The following is a 16,685-nucleotide window of genomic DNA, read 5'->3' as shown; positions in this document are numbered from 1 at the left end:
CTGAGGGGTCCCTGGGGGGGTAGATGCATGTTTGGAGCCCCTCCTTAGTGAGGGTTCAAGGGAAGCGCCCCCAAAGCTAACAATAGATGAAAAGTTTCCTTGTAAAATATTGTAATTTCATAGTCAATATGAGTCATTCATTAGGCGGATGATATGACAGTAGAGGTTATGTTTAATTTAGGGTTTTTTGCCCTAGAAGGAAACACCTCAATGTATATGAGGGAATTGTATTGTGGATGTGTATTATTATTCTGAGTGAGACAAAGAGAGGAAACTTTGTGAGAGCGACGAGTAAATTACAACAAATATGTTGTAGGTTGTATCTCTTCATTTTGATGGATAATATAAAAGGAAGGACTAGTTGTTTCTTTTTGGACGTAGGGCAAATTGGGTGAACCATGTATATCTATGTCTCTCTTGTTCTATGAAAAATCTTGTAAAATCATTGGAATGAGTAAGGTTTTTATAAAGAAACACAATGGAAACCAATGGCTATTGAAGGAGGTAAGGCATGTTCCAGATCTGAAGAAAAATATAATTTCAATAGGGTAGTTGGGAGGTGAAGGTTGTGTAACTACTTTTACAGACAAAACCTGTAAGGTCACTAAAGGAACCCTGGTAATAGAAAAAGGAGAAAGGTTGGGACATTGTATTTATGCAATAGTATTTCTAATTTTGTTAATGCTTTAACCTCCACATGAGAAAATACAACACTCGGGCATCATAGGCTTGGGCACATGACTGAGAAGGGAATGAAAATTCTTCACTCAAGAATTTTTTTGTTAGGTCTGAAGCATGTTGATTTGGATTTCTGAGAAAATCGTGTTTATGGAAAACAAAAAAGAGTCAGACTTATCAGAGTTGGGAAGGAAAAGAAGAGAGGAAAATTAGAGCTTGCGCATGCATATGTATAGGGACCTTCTCAGGTATCATTTTTTGGTGGCTCTCACTATTATGTTACTTTTATTGATGATGCAACTAGGAAATCCTAGATTTATTATATTCGAAATAAATATGATGTATTTGATACTTTCAAGAAATGGAAAGCTTTGGTAGAGAATGAGACAGGAAAGAAGTTGAAGTATCTTAGATAATACAACGGAGATGAATACTGCAACAAATATTTTGATAACTATTGTTTAGAGCATGGAATTTGTAGAGACAATACATTTCTAGGAAAATGGTGTGTCAGAAAGGATCAACAAGAAAATCATGGAGTGTTCAAGGTGTATGAGATTTCAAGCAAGATTTCTCATGTTTTTGAAATGACTTCAATCAAAACTATTTTAAGTCTAGTGGTAGCAGAAGCTTTGCATCTTTAGAAGCTAGATGTAAATACAAGATTTCTCCATGGGGATATGGAGGAACAAATATATATGTAGTAGCAACAAGGGTATGAGGTCAAAGGCTAGGAGACATTAGTGTGCAAATTTAAGAAGAGATTGTATGGCTTAAAATAGGCTCCAAGGTAGTGGTATCTAAATTTTGACAAGTTTTGATCCAAATTGGATCATCATATTGTTTTTCATCCATATTGATGCATTTGGAGTGGAAAACGTGAAGGAATCAACTCACAGGACCATTTTTACTGGCAGGACTCAGTTTGGCGAAACGGGATCTAAAACCTTCCGGAGTGTTTTGAGGCATCAAACGGTGCTTTTTGGGGGGGTAAAAATTTGTCTCTTTAGCATAACACCTTTTCATTCTATTCTAAACACGGAGATCTTTCCAACGATGCAAGAAGTGCTACAATCAGAGTCTGTATGCAAAAGTTATGCCACTGAGAATTTGACCTTCCTGCTTTCACACCTATAATTCGGGAGTAATATGTCACTTTAGCCTCCATTATTTATGGAAAAGGGGCTAGCCACTTGTTTGCAATGTAAAAGACTCTAGAAGAGTCTATATTGTAATTCTAGTTAAGAGTTAATGTAGTCAAAATTAACCACTAGTAGGCTATCAGGTTGTGTTATAACTGGGCCACTATGAGGAAGAGGCATTCCATTCTTTCGAGAGAATTTTGTTCTATAAATGAGCAAAGATAGCCAAGAGAGATAGGAGGTAGAGGACACATAGAGGATCTATGCACTGTAGCAGTCCACTGGCCACAGGCATTACTTCTTTGTACCTACAGGCATATTTCCAGATAGAAAAAGAGAGTGAAGCAACCTCACCTTCCAGCTGGGTTTTCTCCCGAAAGGGTTTCCTAGAGAGAATATATTGTGTCTTATGTGTGTGTGAGATTATTGTATCATTCTCCACTTTTCTGCATAATTTTTATTTGCGTGAATGCAATAATTACAGTAAAATCTATAGATCTAGAAATTAAATAAAATTGTAATAGTGTAGAATCTCATATTTTTAATATAGTATTATCAGATACTTTGTGACGAACTGTCTAGTGGAATATCCACAACATTTTATGGATCAGGTTTATGTTTGAACAAGGTTATACTAGATGTCACTCTGACCATTGTGTTTATTTTAAAAGGAAAAATGATGGCAACTATATTATATTGTTATTATATGTAGATGACATGCTTGTTGCAGGGTCTAACATGTAGGAAATAAATGTGCTCAAAGGAAAATTGGAAAATTCATTTGCAATGAAGGATTTGGGTGCTACAAAACAAATCCTTAGTATGATAATAGCTAGAGATATGAAAATTTGTAAATTAACATTGTCACAAAGTGAGTACATAGAAAAGGTGTTGGAAGGATTCAATATGCAGAATGAAAAACCAGTCAGTACACCTTTGGCTAGAAATTTGAAACTGAGTAAGGAGATGTGTCCCAAGACCCAGGAAGAGATGGATTATAGGTGTAAAGTTCCATATGCATCAGTTGTTGGAAGCTTAATGTATTGCAATGGTCTGCACAAGACCTGATATTTCATTGTAGTGGGAGTTGTAAGCAGGTATATGAACCATCTCGGAAAAGAGAATTGGATGGTAGTGAAGTGGATTCTCAGGTATTTGAGAGGTACCACAAATCAAGTATTATGTTTTGGAGGTTCAAACATTGCTCTACAGGGATATGTTGATGTAGATATGGCAAGTGATAGAGATAACAGGAGGAGCACCACAGGCTATGTGTTTACTGTAGGTGGAACAACTGTTACTTGGGTTTCAAAATTACATTGTTGCACTTTCAACAATGGAAGCAAAGTATGTTGTTGCTACAGAGGCTAGTAAATAAATGATTTAGTTACAAAGGTTTATGTATGAGTTGGGAAAGAAGTAGGAGATGAACATGTTAAATAGTGACAACCAGAGTGTCATTCATCTTGCAAAGAATTCAAGCATTCATTCTAAGACTAAACATATATAGATCAGGTATCATTTCATATGGTCAGTTTTGGATGATGGATAATTGAAGTTGAAAAAGATACAAACTATCCAGAATCCTGCAAATATGTTGACAAAGGTTGTAACCAGGGAGAAATTGAGTTGTTTCTTAGTTTCAATTGGCCTTCAAGAATGATGATGAATATGAGAAACAGCTAAGTCCAAAGTGGAAGCATTTTACAACAAGTGAAGTAGCGGTGGAGTTGATATAATAAATCTCCAAGTGGGAAATTATTACATGTGGAACCTAGTTATCTTCTTGATTCAGAGGTTTTGTTTCAGCCACATTTGGATCCCAATCCCTAACGGGGGGTTTGTTGGGGGCCTCACTATTTCTTCCTGGGGGGTCTAAGGGGGTGACTGCATGTTTGGATGGCCCCCACCCTGGTGGGGGTTGGAGGGCAGTTCCCCCGAAGCTAAAAATAGATGAAAAATTTCCTTGTAAAATATTGTAATTTCGCAGTCAATCTGGTTCATTCATTAGGTGGATGATCTAATAGTAGAAGTTATGTTTAATTTAGGGTTTTTTGCCCTAGAAGGTAACCCCTCAGTTTATATAAGGGAATTGTATTTCGGATGTGTATTATTATTCTGAGTGAGACAGAGAGAGGATACTGTGTGAGATTGAAGAGGAAATTACAGTGGATCTGTTGTATGTTGTATCACTTCATTTTACTGGATAATATAAAAGGAAGGAATGTATGTTTCTTCACATACATAACCCAAATTGGGTGAACCACGTATATCTATGTCCCTCTTATTCTATGCATTTCTCTATTTGTGTTTCCGCAATATTTTGTGTATTTCATTGCTCCATTAGTTAATTTCTAACAATTCCTTCATCCAATCTCAATAGAAAATTCAAATTGCATGACCTACTAGGGATAATTTTAGTAGCTGTAACTAGTTAACTGAGAGTAAGTTGAGTTAACATAAAGTAAAATACCCAGCTAAACTCATAACTATCTCTATTCTAGAACTAGAGATCAGTTAATAGATAGACACTAGAGATAACTCCACTAGTTAGCTAATTTTAGCCATCAACTGGTCCACAACTCACTGAAAGTCATCTAACTCAAATTAACTGATAAGAAACTAGTGATATCCCATATCACACAAGTCAACTGACATATAACTTGAATTTCTATGAGACTGAATTCAGATTTTCTTCTTTGATTAAGGCACAAGTCAAAAGAATCCCTTCCTTGCTACAATTTTAACACTCCTTAGCGAGAAAAGGGATTCTAGATAACCCCAATTCTGCCTCTGTGGAACTCAAACTTACCCCTTGATATGGCCTTGGTCAAGATGTCTACATTTAACTCCTTTGTAGGAATGTATTGTAGCATCACAATCCTCTTCTACACACAATCTCTAAGACGATGGTACGTGATGTCTATATGCTTGAACCTATCATCAAATAATGTATTCTCAAATAGTTTTATGAAATTCTAATTATCACATTGGATCAATGTAGGATCCATCCCCTGACTGGAGAGTCCTACCAGGATCTTCCACGTCCAAATAGGCTTGCATGTTGCCTGAATAGCAACAAGGTGATTGTGTCTATAAATAATTAGTCTCGCCGGCATTGTGCTTTGATCTTGTTGAGAGACAGAATTGTTAGTCAAGGCCTTTCTATGTTACAATGTTGGTTAAATATGATACTACAAAGATGGGTTACCAATCCGACTCTTTTTATGAGATCTCTTCATCTTGAGAATGACCATGTACCTCTTATGAATACCTCCCTAGTTAAGAGGGATTGTTGAAAAATGTGTAACTAGGTTCAGTCTTCATAAGTATGAACTGTATTCTTTTAAATTATAAAATGAAAATAAATTATTATTGGAGCATGGTTTTCATGTTCCAATTCTTTTATTTTATAGGTCAAGCACCCATTGAGTGCTTCTAGGGTTTGTCCTAGGTTTAAGAGTCATTGTCATATATTGAAGACCCCATGGTCACATTGTATCTTGTAAAGACAAAATTGTTTTTGTCTTCAAATTTTCGAAATTCCATCCATGATCAAGTCGTCCTAGAAGCTATCAAGTTGGCCTACATGAAGAGCCACATCTACCCTTGAAGAAGCCTATATATAGAGTGGAACTCATCCTGTCTTAGACACATTCACTCACATCTCATTCTATGTGAAGAATAGCACAAGGAGAGGTCAAAGAAGAAGGATGAAGGAAGTTTAAGTGCTTGGTCTAGTTCTCTCTCTCCCACGTGTAAGTCGAAGCTAGGGTTTCTATGATAGGGTTATCTTTGGTTCAATCTTGGAGGAAAGAGAGAAAGGAAGTCAAGCGAAGGTCACTTAGGGTGTCTCACTAGCCCTAAGTCTCAAGGAAAGGAAAGCCAAGGGAAGAGGATACCATACAAAGAAGATTGAAGTCTTCAAAGGAGCAACAGCGGTTGCAGCAGTGGCCGGGAGACAAAATTTTGGATCTGCAGTAGGAGGTCGACATGGAAAATTTTAGGGGCTAATGTTCGCCTAGTGGGCTAATTTTCCATGATTTTTCCACAAAAAAGATTCGCCAATTTCCAATTTTATAAAAGACAATTCGCCCAAATTTTAGAATATAAAATTATTTTACCTTAAAAATCGCCAACATTATAGAGAGACTATATATAAAATAATTATAAATTTGATTAATTTTACAAATATATCAATAAACATTTATAATTTTCATATTAGGGATTAGTGAGATTCGCCAATGTTTTAAACTTCAAGAAAATTTTCCATCCTTAAAATTTCCCTTGGAGGTCGAAGTTCTTGCAGTAGGAGGCCAAGTTGATCTTGATCTTGGAGGGTATTTGTCTGAGTCACTATATCATGGTATTCATCAATTGAAGGATCTATAAGAAGAGAAGATGTTTAAGGGTTTTCCCCTCAAGAGGAGGGGTTTTGGCCCTGGCTTGTAGCCTATATATTGTTCCATTTTTACTATTGTTTTGGTATTTGTTTGATGTGTCTCACACCATAATAATAAGGAACAAAGCTAATAGGGTAAAAGCTAACACAAACAGTTATCAATTTAAAGAGAATTAACATATTCACTGCCCTATTGAATTATCAACATGGTATCAAAGCTAAGGTTATCTAAGGGCATCATGAATATCTCCTCTAAAGTGAAGAAGTTAATCAAGAAGATCACAAGCCATCTCAATAAATGTATCAAGGAATCATGGAGTTTCTTATCTTCTTCAAAGAAGGTATCAATCAAATAAAAATATGAAGGTCTCTTCTCGGCTCTCTCTGCCACATTCTAAGATGAATACATTTGGGTAATTGATAGTGGTGCATCAAGGCACATGACTCACCATTCCAAATGATTGAAGACCTTATCAAAAGTAAAATCCACTTATTTAGTGGAACTTGTAGATAACAAGAGCTATCCCATGAAAGGTATTGGATCAACCTCCATAAAGCTGGAAGATAGAAGCAACATTCACCTCAACAATATTCTATTTTTGTTCCAGGTTTGCACACGAACTTACTTTCCATTTCAAGTCTAGAAGATAAGGGTGATAGAGTAGCCTTATTGATGGAAAGGTAGTTGTATGGAGTAAATACTCAAGTATATATCAAGCTAAAGTTATTGGAATTCGAGAAGGAAGACTCTACAAACTGATATCTCCTATGGCCCAAGTCCTAGTTCACATTGAAATTATCCCATGTGAAATTTGGCATAGAATATTTGGTCATCTACATTTCAAAATCCTTCCAACTCTAAGTTCCATAGTAAATGGAATTCCCGATCTAAAGGAAGATCATGAAGGAGTTTGTAAGGGATGTGCATTAGGTAAGAATACCAAGAGACTATTTGGAAGCAATGCTTCATGGTCAAAATAAATTTTGGATCTCATTCACTCCAATGTATGTGGCCCTATGAATCCTAAATCACTTGGAGGTCATATATATTATGTCAATTTATAGATGACCATTTAAGAAAAAATTGGGTTTAATTAATGAAAACCAAGGATGAAGTATTTACAAAATTTCAAGAATTCAAAGTTAAAGTGGAGAACCTTATAGAAAGGAAAATAAAGATACTAAGATTTGATAATGGAGGAGAATATACATTCAAAGAGATTATAACATTCTGTAAGGATTCTAGGATTAAGAGGTAGTTGATAGTCCCATATAATCCCGAGAAAAATGGAGTTGCAGAACGAAAGAATAGATACACTGAAGAAAGTGTAAAAGCAATGTTACATGATCAAGATCTACCTGAGTTTCTGTGGAGGGAAGCCACGAAGACAACTGTCTACATTTAGAATTGAACTCTGCATAGATCTCTAGATAAAAAAACTCTGGAAGAATTGTTCACTAGATCATCTCTGGAACTTTTGGTGTCATGTATATATCAATATACCAAAGGAAAAAAGAAAGAAATTGGATCCTTCAAGCATGAAGGGAACATTTGTTGGGTACAACAACTCATTAAAAGCTTATATGATCTAAATGAAGGATGGACATCACATAGAAGTCAGTTGTTATGTCATACTTGATGAAAGCATAGCGTTCAAGAAATTAAAGAAAATTTCCATAGACTCTGATGATGAATAACTTTCAGTATTTGAGGAGAAAGTTTAAAAAGGTGAAGAAGAATCACACCATGAAGAAGAAGGTCCTAGTGAGTCAGTTCAACCTGTGGTCGTAATTGAAACAAGAAAAATACCTAATTGGTTGAAATCTACTCTATTTGCTGCAAAAGGTCATGAGGCAGTGAAATGATCATTTAGAGAAAGCAAGAAACCAAAAAGATATTCTTGGTATGCTGCATACATGACAAAATTAATAGACCTTCCACTTTTGAAGAGGTTGTAAAGATTCAGGAATGGAAAAATGTCATGAATGAAGAGTATCAATATATAATGAAGAATGAAGTCTGGGAGATCATACCTAGGTCTGAAGGCAAATATGTGGTTACTGCCAAGTGGGTCTATAATATCAAACATGCAGCAGATGGAAGTATAGATAAGTATAAAGCAAGATTTATGGCTAGGGGTTTCTCTCAACTTGAAGGCATCAACTATGAAGAGATATTTTCTCCAAAAGAAATATATAAAATGATTCAATCATTAGTCTCTTTGGCAACATCGAGGGGATGGAACATCCACCAAATGGATGTGAAGGCTACATTTCTAAATGGAACAATAGATGAAGAAGTATATATAGATAAACGCTTGGGATTCAAAGTTAAATATAGGAAGGCATATGTTTGCAGATTGAAGAAAGAATTATATGGCCTCAAGCAAGCATCAAGGGCATGGTGTGCTAGAATGGATGCATACCTGCAAAGAATAGGCTTCACAAAATGTTATGCTGATCCGAACCTTTATATTAAGGTTGTAGATGCAGAACTTGTAATCATTCTCCAATATGTAGATTATCTTCTCTTGACAAGGGTAGAAGGTTGAATTGAAGAATTTAAGAAGCAACTAGCAACATAATTTGACATGAAGGATCTTAGGTTAATGCATTACTATTTGGGACTAAAAGTATAGCAAGGACTCGAAGAATTTTATTTGTGTCAAGGAAAGTATGTGATCAAGATGTTGAGGAGTTTTGACATGATGGATTGCAAACCTATGACCACTCCAATGATCACAAATTTGAAGAGACTAAGGAGCTATGAATTTAGCCATGTGGATCCTTCTAAGTATAGACAACTTATTGGCTCATTGATGTACTTAGTGAATACTTGACCAGACATATGATTTGCAGTAAATGTACTTAGATAATTCCAAGTGGAGCTGAAGCACGATAATTGGGTAGCAACAAAACATATTATGAGATATCTGTGAGGAACCATCCACTATTGTCTAAAGTATGATAGAAGGAATAATGTCCAATTGATTGGATATAGAGATTCTGACTCGGGAGGCAATGAGTAAGATGGAAGAAGCACTACTGGAGGATGTTTCAGTTTGGGATCCTCCATGGTCTCATGGATGAGTAGAAAGCAAGACATAATTTCTTTGAGTAGTGTTGAGGCTGAATATGTTGCAGCCTGTGAAGAAAGCAGAGAAGCAGTATCGTTGAGGAATCTGCTAACCAACTTGTTTGAAGGACCGACGAACCCTATAGTGATACTTTGTGATAACACCAGTTGTATATGTTTGTCCGGAAATCTAGTTTTTCATGGAAAGACAAAGCATATAAACAACAAGTATCACTATATTCAAGAGCTAGTGCAAAATGGTGATCTACAAATACAATATATCTCCATTGATGAGAAAGTAGCTCACATATTGACAAAGTCACTTCTGAACAAGAATCTTGTGTACTTGAGAGAAAATATTGGTTTGGTTGATATATCTTCCCTAATTGAGAGGGAGAGATAGACACTACATTCTTGTCTTCAGTTGGGAAGAAAGAATGGAGGATTGGGTAACCATTTGGCATTCAATGCTCTTTGAGAATGTGTTAGGGAATTCAAGACAATAGTAGTTGTGGACCGATATTCTTTGAGGACTAGATATCCAAGATAAGAATAGTCCAAAGGAAGGTCATACTCGGTGAACACCAAGGTGGAGTATGTACCTTGAGATACAATGATGATGGTGTCTATAAATAATTGGTCTCGCTAGCATTGTGCTCTGATCTCGTGGAGAGATAGAAATGTTAGTCAAGGCCTTGTTATGTTACAATGCTGGTTAAATATGATGCTAGACAGATGGGTTACCAATCTGACTCTTTTTATGAGATCTCTTCAGATTGAGAATGACCATGTACCTCCTATGAATACCTCCCTAGTTAAGAAGGAGTGTTGAAAAATGTGTAACTAGGTTTGATCTTCATAAGTATGAAATGTATTCTTGTAAATTATAAAATGAAAAGAAATTATTATTGGAGCATGGGTTTCATGCTCAAGTTATTTTATTTTATAGTTCAAGCACCCATTGAGTGCTTCTAGGGTTTGTCCTAGGTTTAAGATTCATTGTCATATATTGAAGACCCCATGGTCACATTGTATTTTGTAAAGAAAAAATAGTTTTTGTCTTTAAAGTGTCGAAATTCCCTCCATGATTATGTCGGCCTAGAAGTTATCAAGTCGGTTTACATGAAGAGACAAGTCTACCCTTGAAGAAGCCTATATAGAGAGAGGAACTTGTCCTCCATTAGAAACACTCACTCATATATCATTCTATGCGAAGAAGAGGACAGGAGAGGTCGAAGAAGAAGGACAAAGGAAGTTGAAGTGCTTGGGCTAGTTCTCTCTCTCCCACGTGCAAGTCAAAGCTAGGGTTTCTGCGATGGGGTTATCTTTGTTTTGATCTTGGAGGAAGGTCACTTAGGGTGTCTCACTATCCCTAAGTCTCAAGGAAATTATCACACTATAATAATAAGGAAAAAAGCTAATAAGGTAAAATGTAACACAAACAGTTATCAAGTTAAAGAGAACTAACATATTCACTGCCCCATTGAATTATCAACAACCCCCCCACCCTCCCCCACAAAAAAAAAATATTTCTAACTATTGCAACAACCTTGTAGTTGTCCTTCATACCCTTTACAACACAATGTGATTTAACAAATTCAAATTTTAAATGTTGGTCTGTAATAGTAGAAACTAAAATTAAGTTCTTCTTTAATCCCGGAACATACATTACATTTTGAATTTGTTTTTCTTGCCCATTAGGAAGAGTAAAACTTGTATCTCCATGCTCTTTAATTTCATGTTATCTATTGTCTCCTAAATAGATATGAGCTCCATTATTGTCTTCATGATATGTGTCAAACCAATCTCTTTTACATGACATGCGAATTGAAGCACTAGAATTAATGAACCAAGCATTGCCATCATCATTTTTTGATGATAAAGCAACATTAGAGGCAAACAAGTTAAGATTGTTGGCGGAGGAACGATGGTAGAGTTTTTCCTGAGCGTTGTCATTGAAGTTCAAAGGGAGATTACATTACAGGTGTTACACAAAAATATCGTCACCATGATTATTTGCAGATAGTATGGGTCTATCATCACTTGTACTGTCCTCCTAAGCAAGTCTCAGACCTCAGCTCTTCAAGTCAAGCTTTGAAAATGGGAGAAAGACATTAAAAATCAATGAAACTCTAGTTCCGCACTTTCTCTCACTATTACCTGCGGTCCCGCACCTTCTGTTTACAAAAACTGCGGACTTGCCCGCTCTGTCCCTAAAGGTGTGGATGCGGACCCCTGTGAAAGTCAAAAGGCGCAAGTTTTATCTTAAAAAAACTCACTTTGGGTTAATTCTAGAGGATTCTAGAAGGAATTTTCACGTGGATTGTTCGCTCTGAGGTGGTTCATGCATCCCAAAAGAGAAGGAGCTAATCCCTTGATGAGAGGAGCTATCCCTTTGAAGGAGGACCTAGTAACCTCCCTCCATTGCACTATAAATTCAGGCATTGGGCTAGTTGCTGAAGAGGTTAGAAGCTGAACATTTTTTAGGGTAAATGCTGGTGAAATCAAGACTTCCTAGTTGAGCTTAGGAGTGAGTGAAACTTGTCAAAGTAGAGGAGACTTCTTGCTGGACCCTGGGAGGAGCTTGTACAGCGTCAAGGCACAGGTTGTAAAGTTATTCTTCTTTTGAATTAATACAATCAAACTCATTTTTCTCAACAAGTATCTCATGTTATTTGTTTCATGGACTCCTTGACTTTCATGTTAAATATGTTTTATGATATTGGCTTTTCAGGTGGTATTTAATTTGTTTGCCTTGTTTGTGTTTGCAGATTCGCGACAAAGGAGCTCATTTGGATCAAAGGAGCGAGGGCATCCACAAACTTGCGTTGGACCTAAGGTAGGCCCTAAAAACACTTGTTTGCCTTTGTTTATAAAAGCATATTTAGAGAAAGATAGTGTCTGGTTGGTTTGCTTGTCATTAGGTCTTCTTTAGATTCTAGGAAGGTCTATCTTGTCCGCAACATCAACTTATTCCGTGTGACAAAATGGCGACTCCGTTGGGGACTTGATTGTTTTCCTTGTTTTTACTTTGACCTAAGAAACTGTGTTTTTGTTTCTGTTTTTGGCTTGTTGTGTGTAAAATTGGGTAGAGTTTGTAGATCCAGGGTTATTTTTCGTTTTTCATAGCTTTGGGAGAGGACCGCACCCTAGCCTTTTGACATAGTGTGTACCTATCCGCACCTTTGCTTTTAGCACAGAGCGGGACCGCACCTGTGTTAACTGTGGGCTTGCAGACCCTGTCAAAATTTTGAAAAACCTAAGATTTCCTCTGTTAGTCAGCTTAGTTTTTGTTTAGAAATTGTTATCCACTACCCAGACCTGCATATAACTTGTCAAAAGCTTTCCTTAGGTTGATTTCATTAGTGTTAGGGTTTTAGGTGAAATTCCTAGGAGTTTTGCTTGTTGGGCTTGTTTTTCATTTTGGTTGTGTAGTGGCTCTAAGCTTAGAAGTTGTAGGGACTTCAGATCACCTTAGTGTCTACCAGCCTTCTTATGAGTCTGACCATTTATGAAATCTCCCCTTGTTGAGGAATCCGCTTTGAGTTTTCTCTTTACAAAACTTCGAAAATCTTGTGTTTAAAAGTTTGGATTTTCATTTTCAAAAAGAAAACAAAATTGGTTGTTCTTGACTGATTTGTGATTCTACATAAATTGGTCCTTAGCTTACATCTAGCTAAGTAAAACATCCTTAAAAAAGACATCTTGTAGGCTTTGAATTCAAATAGGTTTTTATAGTTTATAGATCTCAAAGTTAGTCATTTCCATAGTTTTGAGTGTTTTATAAAAAATAAAAAAATCTCTTTTGAAAAAAGTTTGTTTTTTGTAGTGGTTGAGTGCTTTGAAACGAAAAAGGGAAATTTTTGTGAAATAACTAGTTGTCTCGTTTTGAGTGCATTGGAAAGGACAAAAGCTCTTCTTTTAATTTGTTTCTTAAGAAGGATTTGTGTTTACAAAGTATTTGCATTCTCAAACTCTTTCTTAGTTTAGAAGTTCATCGAAGAGAAAAAGATTGTTTAAATCATCTTAGGTGCATTTTTAGTGATTTTGAGTTGAGTCTTCATACCACAAGTTTCATCTCCGCACCTTTTGACTTAAACAAAAACCAATAAAAAATAACGCTTAAAGTAAAATTCATCTAGTAACATTTTTATTTCTAGGGCTCTGATACACCAACTTAGCTTAGGCTAGTGTCTTGGAGTAGGAGAGTAATTAACTCTCCAAGACAGTAAAAACAAACAAGTAGTTGTATCTTGTGGTAGGGAAGAAATCCAATTGTTGCATTTATGCTCTGGGAAAGCTCCTCTTAAAGGAGAAGCACGAGATCGTGTCTGAACCAGTGTGGGAATCAATCCTTCCTCATTGGGAACAATGCCAGATATTCACGTATTAAAAACGGTAAACCTCGGATTAACCATTGTCGAGGAGCCTGGGGTCACTTGTTGGTAAACCTTGGATTATTTCAAGGAGCCTTCAAGGGGATTGAGCTTGCTACTCTGCCCTTGCGTGCATATTGGATCGTAGACTGTTCCCCCAGGTATATTTGTTTCAGTTGGTAACCTTAGTGGCCATATTCTTTAGGATTCTTCCTGAGGTGACAGTGGTGGGAAGATCCCACTGTACCTAGATCAGACGTCGGCTAGACTCACTTGGATTTTATGGGGGGGTTCTCTTCACTCAAGACGGTTAAGTGGAGGAACTTGTGCCAATCTATTCATTAAGCAGGTTGCCGGGGTAACTTTTCCAACCGCCATTTCTGTATTGAACTCTACGACGTTGGATTTCATCACCAACTAGTGTTTTCAGTACGGAAAGTTACTGTTTGTGTGTGTTTGATCTCCTAGATTCTTTAAGCGTGTGATTCAAATTTGTTTGGTTGTTTAGAGACTTTAGGTGGTTCTCATTGAGATTTTGATTTGTTTGTGTGTGAAGTAGTTAAAAGTCTTTAACCGTGGCTGAATTACCGAGGAAGTCCCGTAGACTTCAGGGCCAACCTCCCGAGTTTTTAAACGTGGCTGAATTAGTAAGGAAGTCCCATAGACTTCGAGGCCAACCTCCTGAGGAAGTCTCGAGCCAGCTTGAAGGCTTGAAAGTCCTCGTAACTCCTAGAGGCAGTAGAGTTGGGTCACCTAAAGAAGGAGAATCTTCTTTGATAATACATCCTGATTTTCAAACGTTAGTGGCAGATTATAATCCACAGTCAGTGTCTGTTTCCGAAGTTACTGGTAGCTTTTCATCTACTAGTGATATAGGTGAGGAACCTGAAATATCCGAGCCTGAAAGTGAATTTGCTACTACTCTGACATCGGGGTTTGTTTCTCCAACTTCTAGTTCTCCTTGTTCACCTAGGGTAGAAATAGTAATCACCCAAGATCTTCCTTCTGGACTTATTGCTATTGAAGAACTTGCTACTCCGGAAGAAGAAGTAGGCATCCCTATCCCTGAAAATCAACCTGTTATTGAGCTAAAGGAGCGTGAATCAATTTTTTACAGTCCACCTACGAGCAGTACTTGGTATCTTTCTTTGACTAATTTCTTAGAAAACTCAGGGTTAACTTTTTCACCACCTCGCGCCCCTTGTCACCCAACACCTAGAGGTTATTATCCTCCATTAAATATCTCAAGACAGTCGTCCGTGTTTACTCAATCGCCTGAATCTTTTTTGTACGACGGTCCTTCTGTTCCCTCCGGGTATCAGTCACTTTCTGGTACTTTTTCGGGAGCATCTCCTCAACCCATTGAGCAAGGGTTATTAACTGGAAGCAATGGTACTAAGCCGTTGAGCGTAGAAGACATTCTCATGATGTCAAGTTCTATTCCCAATCCTCAACCTCAAGGTGGCCAGTTACCGCCTGGGGGGAAGCCTCAATTATCGCCTAGGGGGCAACCTCAAGGTACCCAATTTGCATCTGGGAGGCAACCTCAAGGATAGTACATACCTACGGGACAGTATGTTCCTCAAGGTCAACCCCAGACTCAATATGTACCCCAAGGTCAACCCCAGTATCAATTTATACCTCAAGGTCAACTCCAGTATCAGTACGTGCCTCAAGGGTATCAACCCCAAGGTCAGTACTCGAACCAAGGTTTCCAACCACCCTCCGGTCAAATGTATGTTCAAGGAACGGGAAATGTACCTTTCAATTATCAATCCTACCCTCAACCCGGTTATGGTCCTCAATATTCTCAACCTATTATGGGTCGGTATCCCGAAATGAATATAGTGTGGGATCCATCGCAAACTCAACAGGTGTTGCAGCTAAATGTACAATTGTCATCTCAAACTGGACAATCCTTAGTTTCTGGCACACCCCAGCAACTAGTCCAGTCTAACATTCAAACTTTTGTACCTTCGGTAGTTTCTCAGCCTGGGCCTAGTACGCCTCGTACTCCCCCTCAAACGACTGCTGTAACTGCCGCAACATCTGTTCAATCTACCCCACCTACTTCTGGAGTATCGACAGCTCCGGTTTCTATTGTTCCTGTATCTACTCCTCAGACATCTTTACCACCGTCTGGATCTACGATTCAAACTTCGATTCAGATGCCTGTAGGACAACCTGGTTCAAGTACGGTTGTCACAAGTCAACCACAATTTACTTATCAACCATACCAGGGACAGTACCAATTCGGTCCTGCTGTGCAGCAGCCAGTCTATCAGTATCAACCGTACCCTGGGTACACTTATCAACAACCTCAACAACCCCAGTACGGTCCGGTTAATCCTGGTTTTCCGGGAGGATACAATATCCCAAATGCAATTCCTATTCCTAGTTATCCTGGATATCCTCCTCCTAGGGCTGGTCTCATGACCCAGAGTTTTAGGGACCCTAATCGTCAGTTACCGTTTATCACAACTTTGGACTTACCTGACTTGTCACGCCTAACGAACGATCCCATTAATTATCTTCCGTTTTGGCCACCAATGCCGAATAAGTTGCCCAGTGACATTCCTAAGTTCGAAGGTAAATCAGGAGAGGACCCGTCGAACCATGTGATGACTTACCACCTTTGGTGTGCGTCTAACTCCATTTCAGATGATTCAATCCGTCTTAGACTTTTCCAGCGCACTCCAATTGGTCTCATGGCCAAGTGGTACATTGAGTTACTGCGAGGCACTTTTTATAATTTTAGTCAGTTAGGTACCTCGTTTTTAACTCATTTTCAGTTGCCAGTCTGATATGACAATGGCACGGAATTGTTAACTTCGTTAAAGCAATCGACATCCACTTACATTTCAGATCATATTCATGAGTGGAGACATCGACGGCGTTTACTGAAGGTTTTTATTCAGGATCAGATTTTGGCTAAGTGGTTTGTAAAATCTTTGTTGCCAAAGATCACTGAATATGTAGCTAAAGCCAGAGTTGTTACTGAGGAGCAAGTA

This window comes from Pinus tabuliformis, chromosome 6 (genome assembly GCF_031772625.1).
Source record: "Pinus tabuliformis cultivar Carrire ecotype Pingquan chromosome 6, CPIR1, whole genome shotgun sequence".
Taxonomy (NCBI): Eukaryota; Viridiplantae; Streptophyta; class Pinopsida; order Pinales; family Pinaceae; genus Pinus; species Pinus tabuliformis.
The sequence above is the reverse complement of the archived record's forward strand: the minus strand, read 5'-3'. Positions refer to the sequence as shown.